Consider the following 19,606-nt stretch of genomic DNA (forward strand, 5'->3'; position numbering starts at 1 on the left):
CCAATTAGGAACCCTGCAGGACTAGATATGACACCATACCACAACCAGAGGTAGCAGGAGAGAAGACAGAAGAAGAGGAGAGGAATCAATGTAGGTGAACAAAGAGAGAGGTGGAGAAAGTGAGAGAGAGAGAGAGGGGGGGGGGGAGCGGTCTCCAAAGTGTAAAGTGTGTCTTGGTAGTGTGTCGATGGTATCGTTCGACAGGGTTCAACTATGAGGTGCAGACAAAGAATAGGTAAGAGGAGATGAGATGAGATGAGATGAGATGAGATGAGATGAGATGAGATGAGGCTTTATTTGTCCCAGAGGTGAAACTAAGTTACAGTATAAGTAAACTAATACAAAATTAAAGAATAACAATGAAACATTAAAATACTGTACATCTATTGGGTGAGTAAAGGCTCACATAGAAGACGGGAGAAAAGCACAGGTACTGTATCTAAACTTCCCTATCTCTCTATTTGCCTCGTCATACAGAACAGGGTCATTTTGTTTGTCGGTTAATGAGTTGCTGATGTCATCACAGCTGGTACATGCAAAGGAAGGGGGTGATCACTAGCCTGGTAAACCCTCCCTCCGGAAATCTCATTTCCATTTGATTTCAGGAGTGAGTCTGGCATGAACGCCCAATTCTGCAATATTGGCTGTGTACGCCAAACTGACTATCAGCGTCGCACATCGTTCTGTGATTGACAGCGACAGTTGGCCAATCAGGTGGCGAGTTCGAGTGAGCCTGAATGAAGCCGAGTGCAGCCTGAGTGCAGCCGACAAAACACGAACGGCAGTCATTGTTGTTGTCCGAGTGCCTTCACTTCTTACTTTCGTTTTTAAAACGGTCTCAAATTTCTTTTTTTGAGGCACGGAATTTACTATTAAGATATCGTTTGGATAGAATTTAGTTGTTTAACTTCATATATATGGTCAATTAATCATGACAGAGCCTATTTAAAAATATAAATTTAGAGAACCGGCAGGGGCGGGGAGTGACACGCATGTATCCCAATAAGGCAACCTATTTTGGGCATGGCCGTCTCAAAAGTCCCGTTGCGTCACATAATCTGGAGGTGGTAAAAATTAACTGCTGATTGGCTGAAGGAGAAAAACGATCATTGGCTGAAGGGGTTGTCATTCAACGGTATTACTCCCGCCCAACTCCAGCCCACAGCCAATATTGCAGAATGGGCGATCAGGCCAGACTCACTCCAGAAATCAAATGGAAAATATAGCTGCAAGCAGCGATAATATGGGGCCAGGAGAGAGAAAGAGAAATGATAATTCCTTTAACAGGTCAGTTCATGAAAGTCCTTGCGGTCTTGTTTCCAATGAGTGCCTGTGAGCAATTAGGGGTTAAGAGTCTTGCTCAGGGACAAATTTCATTTCATCGACACATTTGCTGACCTGGCCTGGAATCGTACCCCGGGCAACCAGAGTCTCTGGCTCCTTAGGCGGGCTCACTAACCACTCAGCTATGGCCACCCCTCAGAGAGAGAGAGAGAGAGAGAGAGAGAGAGAGAGAGAGAGAGAGAGAGAGAGAGAGAGAGAGAGAGAGAGAGAGAGAGAGAGAGAGAGAGAGAGAGAGAGAGAGAGAGAGAGAGAGAGAGAGAGAGAGAGAGAGAGAGAGAGAGAGAGAGAGAGAGATAGATAGATAGATAGATAGATAGATAGATAGATAGATAGATAGATAGATAGATACGGAATAGATTGAAGAGACATAGAGAGAGACAAATGGCATAGATTGAAGAGACAGAGAGAAAGACATGGAAACGGAATAGATTGAAGAGAAAGACATGGAATGGAATAGATTGAAGAGAGAGAGAGAGCGCCATGGAAACGGAATAGATTGAGTCATGTTTTTTGCATTTCAACTTAAATGAGTCTGCATCAAGTGAGGCTTGAACCGGCAACCTTACGGTCATGAAGCACTCTTAGGTAGCTGCAACACTACCTATAGTGCTATATCTTTGTCCAGGCTGATATTGTCTGTGGAGGATCACAAACTCTTGCCTTCTGTCATGACCCAAGCCCCTGTTTCACTAACACTAAGATCACTCGTTCACAAACCATTTACCAATGAAGAAATTGTACATCTCCTCAGAACCAAAATTAGTGAAAGTAGCCGATCCACAAGCTCACAAACCATTAAAAGTTGTCAGATTGTACATTGGCTATTTTCACAATGAAGTATGTTATACATTGAAAAAACATACTCTCATTGCTATCTGAAAAGTTGTGAGATTGTAGATCAGCTGTATGTAAAAAACACTCAATTAAGTATTTCATGTTATCTTTAACAATTGCAGATGTATTCATTGATAGTCATGTTGTGTGAAATGCAACTTGAATGAAGTCTGCACCAAGTGAGGCTTGAACTGGTGACCTTCAGGTTGTGGGGCACACATTTAAGCGGGAAGCCACCAACAGACAAGTACCTGTGAAAAAGGAGATCACACAGATCATACAGTTTCACGCAAATAGCTGAAAAATCCTGGGTTTAAGTGTTTTTCAAACTGCTCAAGATTGCGGACAATCTAAGGGCGGTGCTTACTGGTCAACGTGATAGATGTGTTCCTCATTAGTCAAGGCACATGTGTAAGCAGGTCTAATGGCTGTCGGCCAAACGAGGCATGACTTTTGCCTGTTTAAAGTTTCAATTTTCAAAAAATTGCTATAGCGCCCCCGTTTGACCAATTGGAGTAAGATTGGTTTCAGTGATATTTGGAATGGCCCTTTACATTTCTGCAAAGTTTCAAAGAACGGTAAGTCTGCATGTATGTGTTAGGGGCAGATGAATAATTGTCATAAAACTGCAATATTCATTGGCTCATTAAAGCTTAATTTTTTCACTTATGGAAGATATTTTGCAAACGTTTTTTGGTATAGGTCCAAAGTTCATGTGTAAAAAGTTTCGTGCAGATTACTCAAAAATCCCAGGAGGAGATAGGTTTTAACTGTTTTTCATATAATTCAAAATGGTGGGAGATCTAAAGGTCAGAGGTCAAAAGTCAGAGTGTGAAAGTTGTTCAGCATGAGGAGACGCATATGTGCATCGAAGTTTCATGGCTGTAGGTGAAACAGGGCATGAGTTGTACCTGTTCAAAGTTGTCATTTTCAACTGAGTGTTATAGCGCCACCTTTTGACGAAAGATTGTGAGATTTATTTTTTGATCGTTTTTCATGACCATCTACCATATGGCCGAGTTTCATAAAAAGCGACTGCACGGTTCAGCCAGAACTGGCAAAAACGGCAGAAGAAGAAGAAGAAGAAGAAGAAGAAATGGAAATATAGCTGCAAGCAGCAATGAGCGGTTTCGAGAATAATGGCAGACTGGCAGACTGTGACAGACTGGCAGACTGGCAGACTGGCAGACTTTGACAGAGTGGCAGACTGGCAGACTGGCAGACTGTGACAGAGTGGCAGACTGGCAGACTGGCAGACTGTGACAGACTGTGGCAGACTGGCAGACTGGCAGACAGACAGACTGTGGCAGACTGGCAGACTGGCAGACAGACAGACAGACAGACAGACAGACAGACAGACAGTGACAGAGTGGCAGACTGGCAGACTGTGACAGACTGGCAGACTGGCAGACTGTGACAGAGTGGCAGACAGACAAACAGACAGACTGTGACAGAGTGGCAGAGTGGCAGACTGGCAGACAGACAGACAGTGACAGAGTGGCAGACTGGCAGACTGGCAGACAGACAGACTGTGGCAGACTGGCAAACTGGCAGACAGACAGACAGTGGCAGACTGGCAGACAGACAGACAGACAGACAGACAGACAGACAGACTGTGACAGAGTGGCAGACTGGCAGACAGACAGACAGTGACAGAGTGGCAGACTGGCAGACAGACAGACAGTGACAGAGTGGCAGACTGGCAGACAGACAGACTGTGACAGAGTGACAGAGTGACAGAGTGGCAGACTGGCAGACAGACAGACAGACAGACAGACAGACAGACAGACAGTGACAGAGTGGCAGACAGACAGACAGTGACAGAGTGGCAGACTGGCAGACAGACAGACAGTGACAGAGTGGGAGAGAGAGAGAGAGAGAGAGAGAGAGAGAGAGAGAGAGAGAGAGAGAGAGGCAGTGAGAAAGAGAGGCAGTAAGAGAGAGAGCGAGAGAGAAGAAGTGAACATGCATTAATTAACAAAGTCATGATTTTTGTTCAGTAAATTATATTTGGACCGGTTAAATTGGGGTTTGAACCAGGGACCTATAGACTTGTGGGTAGACAGTGTAAAGGATAAGGATAATTCCAGGTCTGTTCATGAAAGTCCTTGCGGTCTTGTTTCCAATGAGGGCCTGTGAGCAATTAGGGGTTAAGAGTCTTGCTCAGGGACACATTTCATTTCATCGACACATTTGCTGGCCTGGCCTGGATTCGTACCTGGGGCAACCAGGGCCTCTGGCTCCCTAGGTGGGCTCACTAACCACTCAGCTATGGCCACAGTACAGACTGAGCCATTGGATAGACAGAATTGGATTTCATATGTGGTAAGTTATCATACAGCATGGGTTGCTTATTATATACATACAAGCTCATAACGCGTCACATTGTAGATCGGCTGTATGTGGTTACTGTAGGTGTTGTATTAATAATTACATCTGCGTTTCATTTAACAATTGCATGTTTATTCATTGATACAGTCATGTTGTGTGCAATGCAATTGAGTTGAGGTCTGCATGAGGTGAGATTTGAACCGGCGACCTTCTGGTATCAAGGCAGATGATTAAGCCATTGGGCCAACAGACCCGAACTGATGAAAAGGGAGTTCACACACATGACACACTTTCACGCAAATTGCTCAGAAATAGTGGATTTAAATGTTTTTCAAACTGCTCAAAATTGCAGACAATCTAAGGGCGGAGTTTACTGGTTAACAATTGCACATGCATTCATTGATACAGTCATGTTGTGTGCAATGCAATTATAATGAATTCTACATGACGTGGGATTCGAACCAGGAACCCTGTGGTTTCAAGGCAGATGATTAAGCCATTGGGCCAACAGACCTGTACTAGTGAAAAGGGAGTTCACACACATGACACACTTTCACGCAAATTGCTCAGAAATCCTTGGTTTAAATGTTTTTCAAACTGCTCAATATATTTCGGAATGGAAACTAGTGGAAAATAGTCGATCTACAAGCTCACAACGCGTTGCTATCTAAAAAGGTGTGAGATTGTAGATCGGCTATTTTCACAAGAAAGTATGTCATACATAAAAAAAAACTACTCTCAAAAGCATTTCGTGTTATTGTCTAAACATTGCACTTGTCTGAATTAACAGGGTCATGTTTTGTACAATGCAATTTAAATGTGAACTGTAATAAGTGGGATTCGAACCAGGGACCTTCGGCACATGAGACTCACACTCTACTGGTGGAGCTATCCAATACACAGCCTTAGACAGTGAAAAGGGAGAATCCAACAAAACAAAACAAAAGCGCGAATGAAGTACGTCATACATTGAAAAGAACTACTTTCAAGTATGCATTTCTCGTCATCTTTAACAATTGCACATGTATTCATTGGTATAGTCATGTTGTGTGCAATGCAATTATAATTAAGTCTACCTGAGGTGGGATTCGAACCGGCTACCCTATGGTTTCAAGGCAGATGATTAAGCGATCAAGCTATTGAACCAACACACCTGAACCTGTGAAAAAGGGCCTCAAACATGTATTTGACACAGTTTCATGCAAATTGCTCAGAAATCCTGGATTTAAATGTTTTTCAAACTGCTCAAAATTGCAGACAATCTAAGGGCAGAGCTTACTGGTCAAAGTGATACATGTGTTCCTCATGAGTCAAGGCACATGTGTAAGCAGGTTTAACGGCTGTCGGCCAAACGAGGCATGACTTTTGCCTGTTTAAAGTTTGCATTTTCAAAAAATTGCTATAGCGCCCCCCTTTGACCAATTGGAGTAAGATTGGTTTCAGTGATACTTGGAAGGACCCTCTACAATATTGCAAAGTGTCAAACAAATGTGAGTCTGCATGTATGTGTTAGGGGCAGATGAATAATTTAAAAAAAGCTGCAATTTTCATTGGCTTATAAAAGCTTAACGTTTTCACTTATGGAAAATCCGCTAAGTTACGTTTGTCGGCATTGGTCCAAAGTTCATGTGTATACAGTTTCGTACAGATTGCTCATAAATCCCAGGAGAAGTGATTTTTTTACTGCTTTTTACTGCTTTTCATAGAATTCGAAATGGTGGGAGATCTAAAGGTCAGAGGTCAAAAGTCAGAGTGTGAAAGTTGTTAGGCATGAGGAGACGCATGTGTGCATCGAAGTTTCATGGCTGTGGGTCAAACAGGGCATGAGTTGTACCTGTTCAAAGTTGGCATATTTCAATTGAGTGCTACAGCGCCACCCTTTGGCCAATGTTTGTGAGTTTCGGGTTTTCGCCGTTTGGCATAGCCCTCTACCATATTGCCGAATTTCATAAAAAGTGACCACGCGGTTAGGCCAGAACTGGCAAAACCGGCGGAAGAATAATAATAATGAAAGTGTAGAGATGTAATAGGGTTCGAAGCCTGATAGGCTCTCGAAACCTAATAATGCGAATAACAATATGGGTCCATGCTGGAAGCCTGGCCCCATAATGAGATTTCTTGAGGGAGGGTTTACCAGGCTAGGTGATCACAACGATTCACCAAGACCCTGTCTTGTTCATTACTATTATGCTGGTCCTAATGCTATGACTGCCCACTGCTAGAATGGCCAAGAGTACATTTTTACAGTTTTACTGTTACGCTCTCAGCCTTCTAACAGGCACACTTTCCATATCCCTAACTCTTCTCCCTTTCTCCAATCACATATCTCTTTTTTAGCTCCTCTCTCTCTCTCTCTCTCTCTCTCTCTCTCTCTCTCTCTCTCTCTCTCTCTCTCTCTCTCTCTCTCTCTCTCTCTCTCTCTCTCTCTCTCTCTCTCTCTCTCTCTCTCTCTCTCTCTCTCTCTCTCTCTCCCTCCCTCCGTCTCTGTCTCTGTCTCTCCCTTTCTCGCGCTTTCTCTCTCTCTCTCTCTCTCTCTCTCTCTGAGCTGTCACTGTAGGCCTCAGTGAGATTCAGGTCAGCAACGGGGAGGCGAAGAGAATGTGATTCAAGCTCCCCCGCTGTCCGGACATGTAAAGGGTGACAGATTTGAGGGGAGGTGGGTGGAGTTGATGGGTTGGCACTGGGTGAAAAGCAATGATTTTGGGAGGGTATCCCTCAGGCATACCCCTGATACTTAAGGGAGTATGTGTGTGTATGCTGCCCTCATTCATTAATGTACCACCTCCCACATACCTCCCACATATTCAGGTGTATGTACCATTTCTGAGGACCTTCATTTGCATGTCTGCCAGCAAGGACCTCACACACCCACCCCTCCCACCCCTCTCACCCTTCCACCCCAACCACTTCTGAGCATGTGCAGAAAACTACATTTGATTGGAAGCTGTGGCTTATAACCCCACCCACCCACCCCACATTCTGCATGCTAATTCTTGTATAAACCCCCTAGTTTATACCCCCCCCCCCCCCCTCAGTGGGAAGGGTGGTTTAAAGCCCCCCCCCCCCCCAGGGGCTGTGGCTTGCCCCCCCCCACCCCCACCCCCAATGGGAGGGGTGGTTTATAGTTCCCCCCACTACCTGCACTAATATATATATATATATATATATATATATATATATATATATATATATATATATATATATATATATATATATATATATATATATATATATATATATATATCCACACACACAAACAATATAGAAAAACACATAGGCAGAACTCATGTAATTATGTTTATTGATCAAGAAAAATAAATGTATACCAAAACAATGGAACAGGAGCACACAGATAAGGTAAACTGTTTCAAAGAAAAGTATTTTGTTCCAGGGACCCAGAAGCAAAGATTTGAGTTAAAAATGTTCACTCTAAAAAATATATATTCAAATATTCTGAATCAGAATCAGGTTTATTGTCACATCACAGGTTTAATTAAAAAAAGTGGGTGAAATTTGTGTCTATATACTCACACTAGTACCTGAGATAAGATATGTGCATGAACATAGCAGCAATGTATACTGTGCATGATATACTTATGGACGTTAGTTAAGGTGCTTGGAAAAAAAAGTTAAAAGTCAGTGCGTTATACACAGGATTACGGTGCAAAATGTCAGTGTGTGTCGACCGCATAATCCACATAGACTGACATATAGTCAGCAAGTAGTGACATGAAGAAGAGAAAAGAAAAATAGCGGGAAAAGGAAAACAAAGTCACTTGTAGGCTACTCATGTAATCCATGGTGGCTGGGTCCAAGGAAGAGCTAAATCCAAGTCATGTGTCCCTGGTATAATCCACAGGAAGAAATACAGAAAATAAAGAAATATATTTTGTTCCAGGGACCCCAGAAGCAAAGATTTGAGTTAAAATGTTTGCACTAAAAACATAGTCCTCAAGCTCTTTGTCGTCAAGCATTGGGTCCTGGAGAACACAGCGTTTGGTACAAGGTCCTGGAGATGATCTTGTGAACTTCTTCCTGCTGGAGGGCTGAAGATCCAAAATGGAAGTCCATCTTTGGAGTTGCTCTGTGTCCTTTTTGGAGATGATCTCCTGAACTTTGGACTGCTGGAGGGCTGAAGATCCAAAATGGCAGTCCTTGAAGCCTTGAAGAAAAACAGAAGAAGAAAAAAAGAATTACAATTAAACCACAAAACCACTGAAACCGGAACACAACAATGTTAATACAATTACCACACTCTACCACACTACTGTGTGTGTGTGTGTGTGTGTGTGTGTGTGTGTGTGTGTGTGTGTGTGTGTGTGTGTGTGTGTGTGTGTGTGTGTGTGTGTGTGTGTGTGTGTGTGTGTGTGTGTGTGTGTGTGTGTATTGCCTGCTGACTGTCTGCTGAATCTTCTGCTGAAAACCAAGCCATTGTCCTGCAAATTGCAATTTATTCTGGAGATTACCTGTTAAAACTCCGAAAGGTCCTCACACATGTACCGCTGGGTGCCAACAACTGTAAAATAATATAACAGCAATTACAACTCAGAAAACTTCAACTGAAACAGGAGTGCACAAAAAAAAGTTAAATGAAGAGTGTGGGTGTGTAGTACCTTATAAAACTTCCTCGTCAACAGTGGGGAAATCAATGGAATTCTCCCTGCAAATATCATTTTAGGGGTTAGTGGGATGAAGCAATGCTTTGCCATTGTATTCAATATAGCCACAGTAAAGACAAACTACAAAGCAATCCAACTTTAGTTACTAAAATGTATAAAGTCTGTGTATTTTACTATACTGCATTATGCTGACAAATTAAATCATGGCATATGAATTGACTAGCTACTTGACTAGGCCACATGTTTTAAAACAATCTGAACTCATACAGGTAAAGGAACACTAGCCTACAACTGATCAAACAGACTGTAGAGAACTGATCAAAGTAAATACAATAAACAGTATAACCTACTAATGATTTACAATTAGATAAAATAGCAGCTTACCATTTACAAAGCTAGTCCAAAAACACCAACAGGCCAGCAGTACATGGTTGAGAAGAATGAATTCACCCAACCGCCCAAACAGTTCAAATGTTTGAAAACTCTGTTTGGACACATCTGATTGGATAGACACAAATGTTCCCCTCCCCACCATTTGAATGTGCATGTTAAATGTTGGCAGTCAGAGAGAGAGAGAGAGAGAGAGAGAGAGAAAGATTGGAAATAAACTATTTACTTAGTTTAGTTAGTTTTAACAAGTTAAACGTTACTATGTAGAGGTACTAATGCTTTGCACTAAACAACAAGCACAAAAAAAGAACTGACATTTTATACTTAAGTAAAAGTATCAATAGTGTAATGTAGAAATGCTCTTACTTGTTACAAGAAAAGTCCATTACATTTTGTTCTTTTGAGCACTACTGGGCCTAGACTAGAAAACAAACTAAATAGTTTATTAACCACATGACTGGTGGTAACCTGTATTTTTGGCAGTGATGGCAGAAGTACTCAGTTATTTTACTTAAATAAAAGTAGCAATACCACAATATAAAAATACAAACAAAATATAAACATAATAAAACAAGTAAAAGGCCTGTGTTCAAAATGTTACTTGAGTAAAAGTTTAAAAAAAGTATTGGCATCAAAATATACTTAAAGTACCAAAAGTGAAAGTATTAAAATGTTTGAAAATGGCAGATCTACAAGCTTGTAGATTGGCTATTTTCAAATAGCCTATGTATAAAATAGGGCTAAAGTGGTTAATATGGTGATAGAGGTGGAGCTCCTATTGTCTGAGAGACCTGAGACAATAGGGCCACTGAACCCATCAACACCTTTCATGCAAATGTTGTGCCTGCATGTAAATCTCTACCCCCCAAAATACACACGAAAACACACATAAAGTAAGCCTTGTTTGTGATATAATTTTAACCATTTAATGACCCTTAAACGTACTTGGTAAAAGTACAAAAGTATTGGTATCAAAATGTGTTCAAGTACTAAAATGTTTGAAAATAGCCGATCTACAAGCTCACAACACGACGCGTTGTGAGCTTGTAGATCGGCTATTTTCAAATAGCCTAGGTATAAAATAAGGCTAAAGTGGTTAATGTATGTTTTATAATGTAATCATTTATATCTGCAAAGTAACTAGTAGCTAAATAAAGTTTTCAAATAATTGTAGTGGAGTAAAAGTACAATATTTGCCCCAAGACTGCACTCTGATCTCTCTGTGTGTGTGTGTGTGTGTGTGTGTGTGTGTGTGTGTGTGTGTGTGTGTGTGTGTGTGTGTGTGTGTGTGTGTGTGTGTGTGTGTGTGTGTGTGTGTGTGTGTGTGTGTGTGTGTGTGTGTGGTGTGTGTGTGTGTGTGTGTTTGTGTCATGCTTTATTAGTATGTCCTTTCTGTAAACTAACACTGCTCACCTATGCAAGACCTAAGAACACATTTTTTTTTTTTTTAATATTTGTATTAGCTTTTCCTTGAATGTCACAATGCAACTTTGGTTCACTGTTTCTCTCTCTCTCTCCTCTCTCTCTCTCTCTCTCTCTCTCTCTCTCTCTCTCTCCTCTCTCTCTCTCTCTCTCTCTCTCTCTCTCTCTGAGCCCCCCCCCCCACTCTGAACCCCACACCTCCCATTGTTTGAACAAACCTCTAATTTACATATGTAAGGGAGATTCCCTAGCAGAGAAAAGAGAGACGCATATCCAGGTATCTTAAAGGCATTTTTAGGTAAACAGTCCTCTCCCGCATTCATTGAAATACTTCCACCAATCATTTATGTTTGGTGGGTGTATGCCTTGCCCACGTATCCAGGTATATCACCTTTTTCACCCAGTGTGGGGAGCTTGGGGGATGGGGATATCGGAAGAAAACAGGAAGAGGAAAAAAGACAGGAAAAAAACATGTGACTTCACCATCCACCATCCATATTGGCACATTTTGTATCTGCCTTTCAGATGTGCAAACTTAACAATGGATGAAAGTAACGTCACTTTTGTGGAAAGACGCATGTTGTACATAAACACATGAAACAACATGATCAATTAGTTTATGCACATGCAAACATGCACGCAGAAATACTCCGTGCACACACAAGTCAATGGACAGAGAACACACACACACACACACACACACACACACACACACACACACACACACACACACACACACACACACACACACACACACACACACACACACACACACACACACACTCAGTCATATCAGATTGTTTTCAGCTCACCGTCACTCGGTTGCTTCTAGCAGTGACAGGTAGGTGCTGAAAATAGCACATCACAGTCACAACTACCCAACAAGTCTGCCATGCAACTCAACCCCCTCACCTCACAGCAAACACATTCACTTCTTAACCGCCAACAAATCTGTGCCTGTCTGGCCCCTTTTGGCCCGTTAGACCGCCTTAAAATGAGCCTCTCTGTGAGCAAACCGCTATATTACACTCCCTCACAGCCTGTAACCCCATATAACCGACCCAGGCGCAAGCTTAAAGGGCCAAAGGGTAAATGCAAGCCATCATGGCGGCCCATCCCAGCCCCCCGGTAATGGGCGACCCACAAGACAGGTGCCATCAGCACGCCCAATCTCTCAGGTCAGCGCCTCTCCCTGGCTAATCCACCTCTACGCTGATGACAGCACGATTTAAGGTAAAGAGGGAGGTGCAAGAAGAGGTGAAGAGGAGGGGGGGGCTAGTGGGAGGATGGATGGAGGGGGATGCAAGGTTGTTGGAAGAGACAGAGAGAGTTAGAGATAGAGGGATCTACGGGGGGGGGAGGTTAGAGAGAGAGAGAGAAAGAGAGAGAGCCTTGACAGCAACACTGGATAAGACTCAATTCGAAAAGCCCTGTAGAGGGAAATAACAGTTTTTGGCTCCATCATGTCATACAGCAAGGGCACTTACTGGCCAGCCCACTGGCTACAGACTGGAAGGTAGGTGTGTGTGCGTGTGCGTGTGCGTGCGTGCTTGTGTGCGTGCGTGCGTGCGTGCGTGCGTGCGTGCGTGCGTGCGTGCGTTCGTGTAGTGAGCAGGGGGAGTTGGGCAATTTGTACAGTTGGCCTCCATTTTTTTCTGGATGTGGGATTTACTGGGTCTGCACTTAATAGTTGATCCAGTTCAGGGGTGGAGGGGGGGGCAGCAGGGATTAAAGATGGGAGTGCTGGGATGAGGGGTGGAGAGGGGTTGGGGTGAGTGTATTTGAAGGGACGGTGAACTGGAGGGGAGGAGGCTTTATTCACCCAAGGACAGGGAGACAAGAGAGACAGATGGACATGGGACAGACAGAAACACAAGATGGGGGGCAGGGGTGGGGGGATGGTTGGTGGACTCACGGGCCTGGAGATGAAGCATCATGCACTGTGACGTTGGTGGGCCTCCATAATAAGGACAGATTTGAGAAAGTGAGTGTGAGTGTGTGAGTGTGTGAGTGCGTGCGTGCGTGCACAAAATGTATTTATCATAATAATTTTCTCCATAAATTCACATCTTCTGCTTTTCTTTGCCTTCCCAACATAGTCCCTATATGCCCTCTCACCCTGCTCTCATCCATCCATCCATCCATCCATCCATCCTTTCATCCAGTCTTATTCCACTGACTTTTGGGACCATGCAGGCCTGTGGCATGGGGCCATATCTGTTGCATCTTATATTGTTGTGATGAGAGACCATGGCTTCAGCTCTCTGCTGTTGCTGCTGCTTCTGTAGCACTGATCTCCTCCGCTAGGGAGGATACCTGCGTGTCATTGGCCCTGGCAAACCTCTCCAAACATCACAGGGAGGCTGAAAATTAAACAGAGCCTCCCTTCCCTGTCTGTGGCCCAAGGAAGTGTGTGTGTGTGTGTGTGTGTGTGTGCGTGTGTGTGTGTGTGTGTGTGTGTGTGTGTGTGTGTGTGTGTGTGTGTGTGTGTGTGTGTGTGTGTGTGTGTGTGTGTGTGTGTGTGTGTGTGTGTGTGTGTGTGTGTGTGTGTGTGTGTGTGTGTGTGTGTGTGTGTGCGTGCGCGCGCGCGCGCGCGCGCGCGCGCGCGTGCGTGCGTGCGTGCGTGCGTGCGTGCGTGCGTGCGTGCGTGCGTGCGTGCGTGCATGCGTGGGTGTGTGAGTGCATGTGCGTTTGTGCGTGCAGAGGTCCATCTATACTTACTGTATACTTACTGTTACTTAACACCACTAATCTATAGTATTATGTTTTTAAATGGGTTTCATGTTGCTGTTTTATGTACATTTTATGTGAAACCTGTTTTGGGCAGTGAAAAAAAGTGAAAAAACACAACAATAAAACATGGGGGGTGGATGGGGGTTGGATTGTGGGTAGATGGATGCAGTGTGTATTTCTTTATGGCCTTGTACAGTAAATGTACATTTGTTGTCTTCTGAAAACATGTGGAATGCATGTGTGTGTTTGTGTATATCATCACTGTCGGGTGGAAACCTTGTACAGTGTACATCCAAAACTGTTACTTTTCAGGTTATGGGGAAAAAAAACCTTCGTTCCACTGCATCCAATGTAATCATTATTTAGTCACAAGCTCTTATTAATACTTTATATTGGTAAAGTAGTTGTGAAACCCACAGATGTAAACACTTTCACTTAAAAAGAATATAGCAGTTGCCGATCTACAGTGCAAGCATGACAACGCATGACACCATGACATGTTGTGAGCTTGTAGATAGGCTATTTCTGTTACTTTTGCGCTACATTCTTGTATAACGAAGTAGGGCATAAAGTTATGAAACATTAAACATTGAAATATAAAGATAGAAGGTTTCTGCAACGATAGGTATTTGTGAATTCAGGTCTCGGCATCTCTCACTCTCTCTCCTCTGACCTCCCTTTCCGGATTAAGGGGAACACTTCACTGTAGACCGTCAAAACACCACCAAGCTGTCAAGGTACACCGGTGCTATCATTTTTACACACACACACACACACACAACACACACACACACACACACACACACACACACACACACACACACGCACACACACACACACACACGCACACACACACACACACACAGGCGCTCGCTCGCTCGCGTGCACACTCTCTCTCACACACACACACACACACACACACACACACACACACACACACACACACACACACACACACACACACACACACACACAGTGTGGTTTCAGCTTGCCAAAGCCACACTTCACACCTGATCTGGCGGGCGTTTATTGGGTAAGGTCCCACCCAGTGGGAGGGAAGGGAGGAGCAAACACCTCACTGCTGCTACAACAACCTCACAGCTCCGTGGTCAGGGCACAACAAAGCTGCTGCTAAACTCAAAGAAACACCGGCAGTTTGCCAACTCGTGACTACAGTCTGCATGGAGCTGGACTGAGAGTTTGAGAAAGGCGTGGAGAACGTTGCAGGTCAGTGGTCCTGCAACGTGAAAAGAACCAGTGTATCACCATCCCGAGCAAGCGCTTCATTCCATATAGTGTCAAATTCGAGTCCAAAGTGTAACCACTTGAACCCCATACGTTGTTGAGCGGAGTCCCTCAGGGCTCTATGCTAGTATCTTTTCTGTTTTTGCTCTACATTAAAGGCAGAGTAAGAGATTTTCTTTTGTTAAAATATGTGTTAAATAGCTCTATAATCTGATAGTACTCATTGCTATACAGTGTTTGTTCAGTAACAGGAGTCTCCATGTCTCTCCACCTCTTTATTAAACAGAAAAGGCATTTTGAGGTCGGGATACCAATTGTATCCAATCAGGATAGAGAACTCAGTCAGGATACAGATTAAACAAGTGAAATTGGAAGTGATGACACTAAGAAATGAGCAGACAAAATTGGAACTGGAACACTATAAAAAATTAAGCTGATAAATGGGTAGGCCTTCTCTCTCCTGATTGGCTGAGATTTTGTCACCTACAGTACCTGAAAATGTATTTTCTGTTTAATAAAGAGCTGGAGAGACATGGAGACTCCTGTTACCGAACAAACACTCTATAGCAATGATTACTATCAAAATATAGTGCTTTAACCCTTTAACAAAGAAATATCTCTTACCCTACCTTTAAATATCTTTGCTGAAATCTTCAATCTGGCAATAGCCTCTGCTATTTTCTGCAAAAGTTTTCCCCAGAATACAGATACCATGACTCAGGAATATGATTTGAAGCCTATAGTTTTAAACTGGGCGTCAGATTTAATGAAGATTGACCTTTTATGTTCACATTGTTGAGGTCGAAGCACCTTTTTTCCCCATTACAGTGAGAACAAGCAAGTTCTGCAGCTAAGACCTTGCACTACATTATCTCCTATAGTGCCAAGACACCACTGCACTTCTTCAAAATGGATCCAATCTATACTCTCTGCTGTGGCTCTTTATTTTTTATGTCCGGCCCTTGAGAAGACAACGTAGAGCTGTATTAGAGCTTTTTATGCACAATTCAACACGTCCCAACGATGGTGTGGAGCGTGTTAGTTGTCAAAAACCCTTATAAAACACTTGCTCTGATGGCGAATTAGCCAATAACCACGGCGAGCACTTTGAAGGTGACCTGTATTTTATCTATCTTCGTTTTTTTTTTTTTTTTTTACTGCTGGCGTATTGAAAATGAAATATGGCCGGGAGGGAGTGAGGGGCGTGTGAAGGGCAGGACTTTAAAGGGCCAGTAGAGCAAGGACAGGAGTCTAAACAAACCAAAGGGTTGGAGGGCCAATGGAGGGGGGAGGGGCAGTGAGACTGTACATTCACTCAAACAAACAGAGACAGAGGTCATGATGGAGGCCATCACTGGGTGAGTTGTTTAACCACTTGAGCCCTATTTTATACCACCTCATCGCATCACCATGCAATGCGTTGTGAGCTTGTAGATTTCGGTTGGCTATAAAGATCGTTGATGAAATATCAAAGTTATCAGAGTATAGAGAAAATGAAACTGGCATACATACAGTATTATTTTGCTACACAAGCTGAAATTAAATGCTGTAACATTTCAATACAAATTCACGTGTCACAATCTGCTATTTTCTGTGAAGATATTTGGTTTAGGAAAAAGGAGGGGGCCAAGTCAGACCCATGGGGGACCCCGGAAAACAAAGTATAGGGTTTATGTTAAGGAGTAAATTGAATGGCACCTTAGTTGCTGTAAACCAAACACACGTCAATTTTGTATAAGATGATTGCCCTGCTCAGACCAAATAAACTGAGTTGTGGATAACACTCCATTGTTAGTTTTTAAAAAATCAGTTTAAAACTAGTTTCTTATAATCAATAGCCTGGAAAGCAGTTGACGGAAGATGTACTGTAATGCAGCACTTTGAAAGATACAGTAAAAGGCCACATCTTAACAAGACACTTTCACAGACAACAGACCGGCAGACCAGGAGAAAGAGAGAGAGCGAGAGAGAGAGAGAGAGAGAGAGAGAGAGAGAGAGAGAGAGAGAGAGAGAGAGAGAGAGAGAGAGCACACTTAAGAGGTACCATGGCAGCATGCAGTGACACATCTAAAGCTGCTGTCTCTCTCCAAACACCTTGACTCCAAAGCTCCACCGCAATTAGAAACAAAATGAGGCGCACCGTGGCAGGAAACACAGATTGACCCACTTAAGTACAGTCAACAACAAGTAGCTTCACTTTACCTTTTCATTTTTTCATTTTCTTTTTTACCTTTTGTGGTCTTGGTTCGTTCTCTCGCTCTCCTTTGTTATGTGGGCAGGGGGGAGAGAGTGGGGGGGTGTCTCAGAGCTCTAAAATGACTGTCGTTGTTGTGCGATGTTTACAGTGGCCTCAAAAGAACGGGCGACAAATTACTCTGTCAGGGTCACATCCATGCAGGATGAAGAGTAGCAGAGGAGTGTTTCCAATGATTGTCGCTGAACACCTATAATAGCTGGTAATATGAGAGGTGTGGCCACTCCTATTAAAACGCGCGCCCGAATCAATACGAGGCATAATTAGAGTTGTTAGAGCAAATTATAACATGGCTATTATGTGGCTGTGCAACGCCGCTCAGTAAACTGTTATTACAAAAGGGAGACGGTCTGTGCGTGTAGCTACTGTATGTGTGCATGCACATGTATGCGTGTGTGTAAAAGAGAGCAGGGAGAGAGGCACTAGAAGAGACCAGGAGAGAGAGAGGGCATTTGGGAAGTGGGTTACAGACGGGCGGACGGACGGACGGACGGACGGACGGGGGGGGGGCTGGGGGGATTATTATGCAGTAGTTGCCTCTGTCTACTGTAATCACCACTCCCCCTTATCGACAGAATGCTGTCTTTTCTCTCTGCTTTTTGACTACACTACAATTTCCCCCATTGTACAATAGTAATTTTGCACTGTATTTCAACAGCAACAGCGAGTGCCTATTTTTCCAGCTGTCAAAGATGTGCTGTACATGCTATTATGTGCTGAAAATACATAGGGATCCAACCAGTGTCCAACTGATACATATTCTATAATGCTCTCATTGTTTCTCTCATGTTCTCCATCTGAATGGGCTGAATGCTCAACTGGCAGCACACAAAGTCTCCATCAACTTGACCTTGTTTATTTGTGTTGCGTTGTACCGTGCAAGGATCACACTGACGACACCATGCTTGGCTGTATAGAATGTGTGGCCTGCCATGGAAAAGACAACAAACCTCACATTTGTGGATGGCTAGCACAGAATCTTTATTTTCCTGTGAGTTTTTTGTGTGTCCAATGACAACAAAGACCAGTTCAAAATATGATTCAGAAGTACTGTAGGGGCAGAATAAATGTATACAGTGCTCACTGACAGAAATCAATTTGAGGCGCGTTAATGGGTCGAGTCCTTCAGTCAAGAGCCCTCATTGACTGTACACTTTCCTATCAGGTGGGGACCAAAGTTGGACCAATTGTGGTAATCACTGTTGGCTATGATGGTCCTCCAAGTGGAGTGGAATTTAGGTGAACGGTGCGCAGACTGTGATCATGACAAAGGGACAGGTTCGGCAGAGTAAAGTACATTCTGAAGTGCATGATGGGATGTTTCACAGGGACTTATCGATTGAACAGTATGCCACAATTTTGGAAATCTAAAAAAATGTTAATCCTGGTCTGGTTTTGATTGACAGTAATGATAGCGCCAGTATCCATAAAGTACCTACTGTAACAATAGTTCAGCATCCAATTGTCTCATGAGATGTGAATATACTCTTTATTACCATGTTCTATAACAATGTCCACCAATGTGGAGATTCCTGAATAGAACCCATTCTGCAGTAGAGCACAACTGGTTGCTTGACCTAGAAATGCTACTGGAGCATTTCCCCCATTGTGCCTTCCTGTCTGTGGTCCTGTTTGAAGGAGGACCTCCACCACAGCAGCACATCAGGGCTCAGCATGTATAGGATAAACAATGCCACTGTCAAACCCTTTACTTGGCTGCATCCCCAAATCAATTTCCCACACACTTCCTGGATTAGCCATGGATGACTTAATTGATTCAGCACAGTCAACTGATCTTCAGACAAACAGGCTTTTTCAAACTTGAAAAGGGAGTGACAGCTAGCAAACCTGAACTCACTCAGAGATGATGAATCGCTCCCTCTGGCGACAGACGTTATTCTTAACAATGAGTGGCTGCTAGTGGAAAGATAACTCTCACATGTCCTAAATTCCTATAGGCCACTACATAAAAATGGACGAATAGTGAAGCAGAACCATATGACGGGTCATTGCCGCCATTCGCTAATCAAGAAGTCTTGGAGATGAATTTGTGCGATAAGCGCAGTGCGCGGAGGTTGGCATGTGCCTCCCAGCTGTCGCAGAGAGTGAGACGGAGAGTCTTTTTAGGGTTTTTCCTGACTTTGCTTCCACACAACAGTTTAATCTTGCCTAGAAGCAACGGGATGACAGACAGAGCGATTAGCACTGCTTCCTATCAGAGTCCAGTTAAGCAGCAGCGCTCAATAGACTTCTCACTGTGCCAGAGCCCTACAGAAGCAGCATTTCCATTGTGATATAAATGTAACTCATGCCCAGGAATACTTCTAAGCTCTGCTTTGCCAAAGCTGGCTCTGCCATCTCTTCTCTCAGCCCACATCTGATGTTCTACATTCAATGGAACATTGTACTAGAATTCTGTATCATGACAAGTTTC

At 43.4% G+C, this 19,606-nt stretch overlaps 1 long non-coding RNA gene across 1 annotated transcript; it reads right to left on the reverse strand.

Moving 5' to 3' along the window:
* Positions 1 to 8,319: 8,319 nt before the first annotated feature.
* On the reverse strand, positions 8,320 to 9,637 carry LOC311050464. Its single transcript, XR_014601310.1, has 4 exons — positions 9,513 to 9,637; positions 9,123 to 9,169; positions 8,976 to 9,025; positions 8,320 to 8,671 (listed from the first exon to the last, which is right to left on the reverse strand). It is a non-coding gene; the product is annotated as an uncharacterized lncRNA (long non-coding RNA).
* Positions 9,638 to 19,606: the final 9,969 nt, after the last annotated feature.

Source organism: Gymnoscopelus microlampas (assembly GCF_963454915.1).
Source record: "Gymnoscopelus microlampas genome assembly, chromosome: 8".
Lineage (NCBI taxonomy): Eukaryota > Metazoa > Chordata > Actinopteri > Myctophiformes > Myctophidae > Gymnoscopelus > Gymnoscopelus microlampas.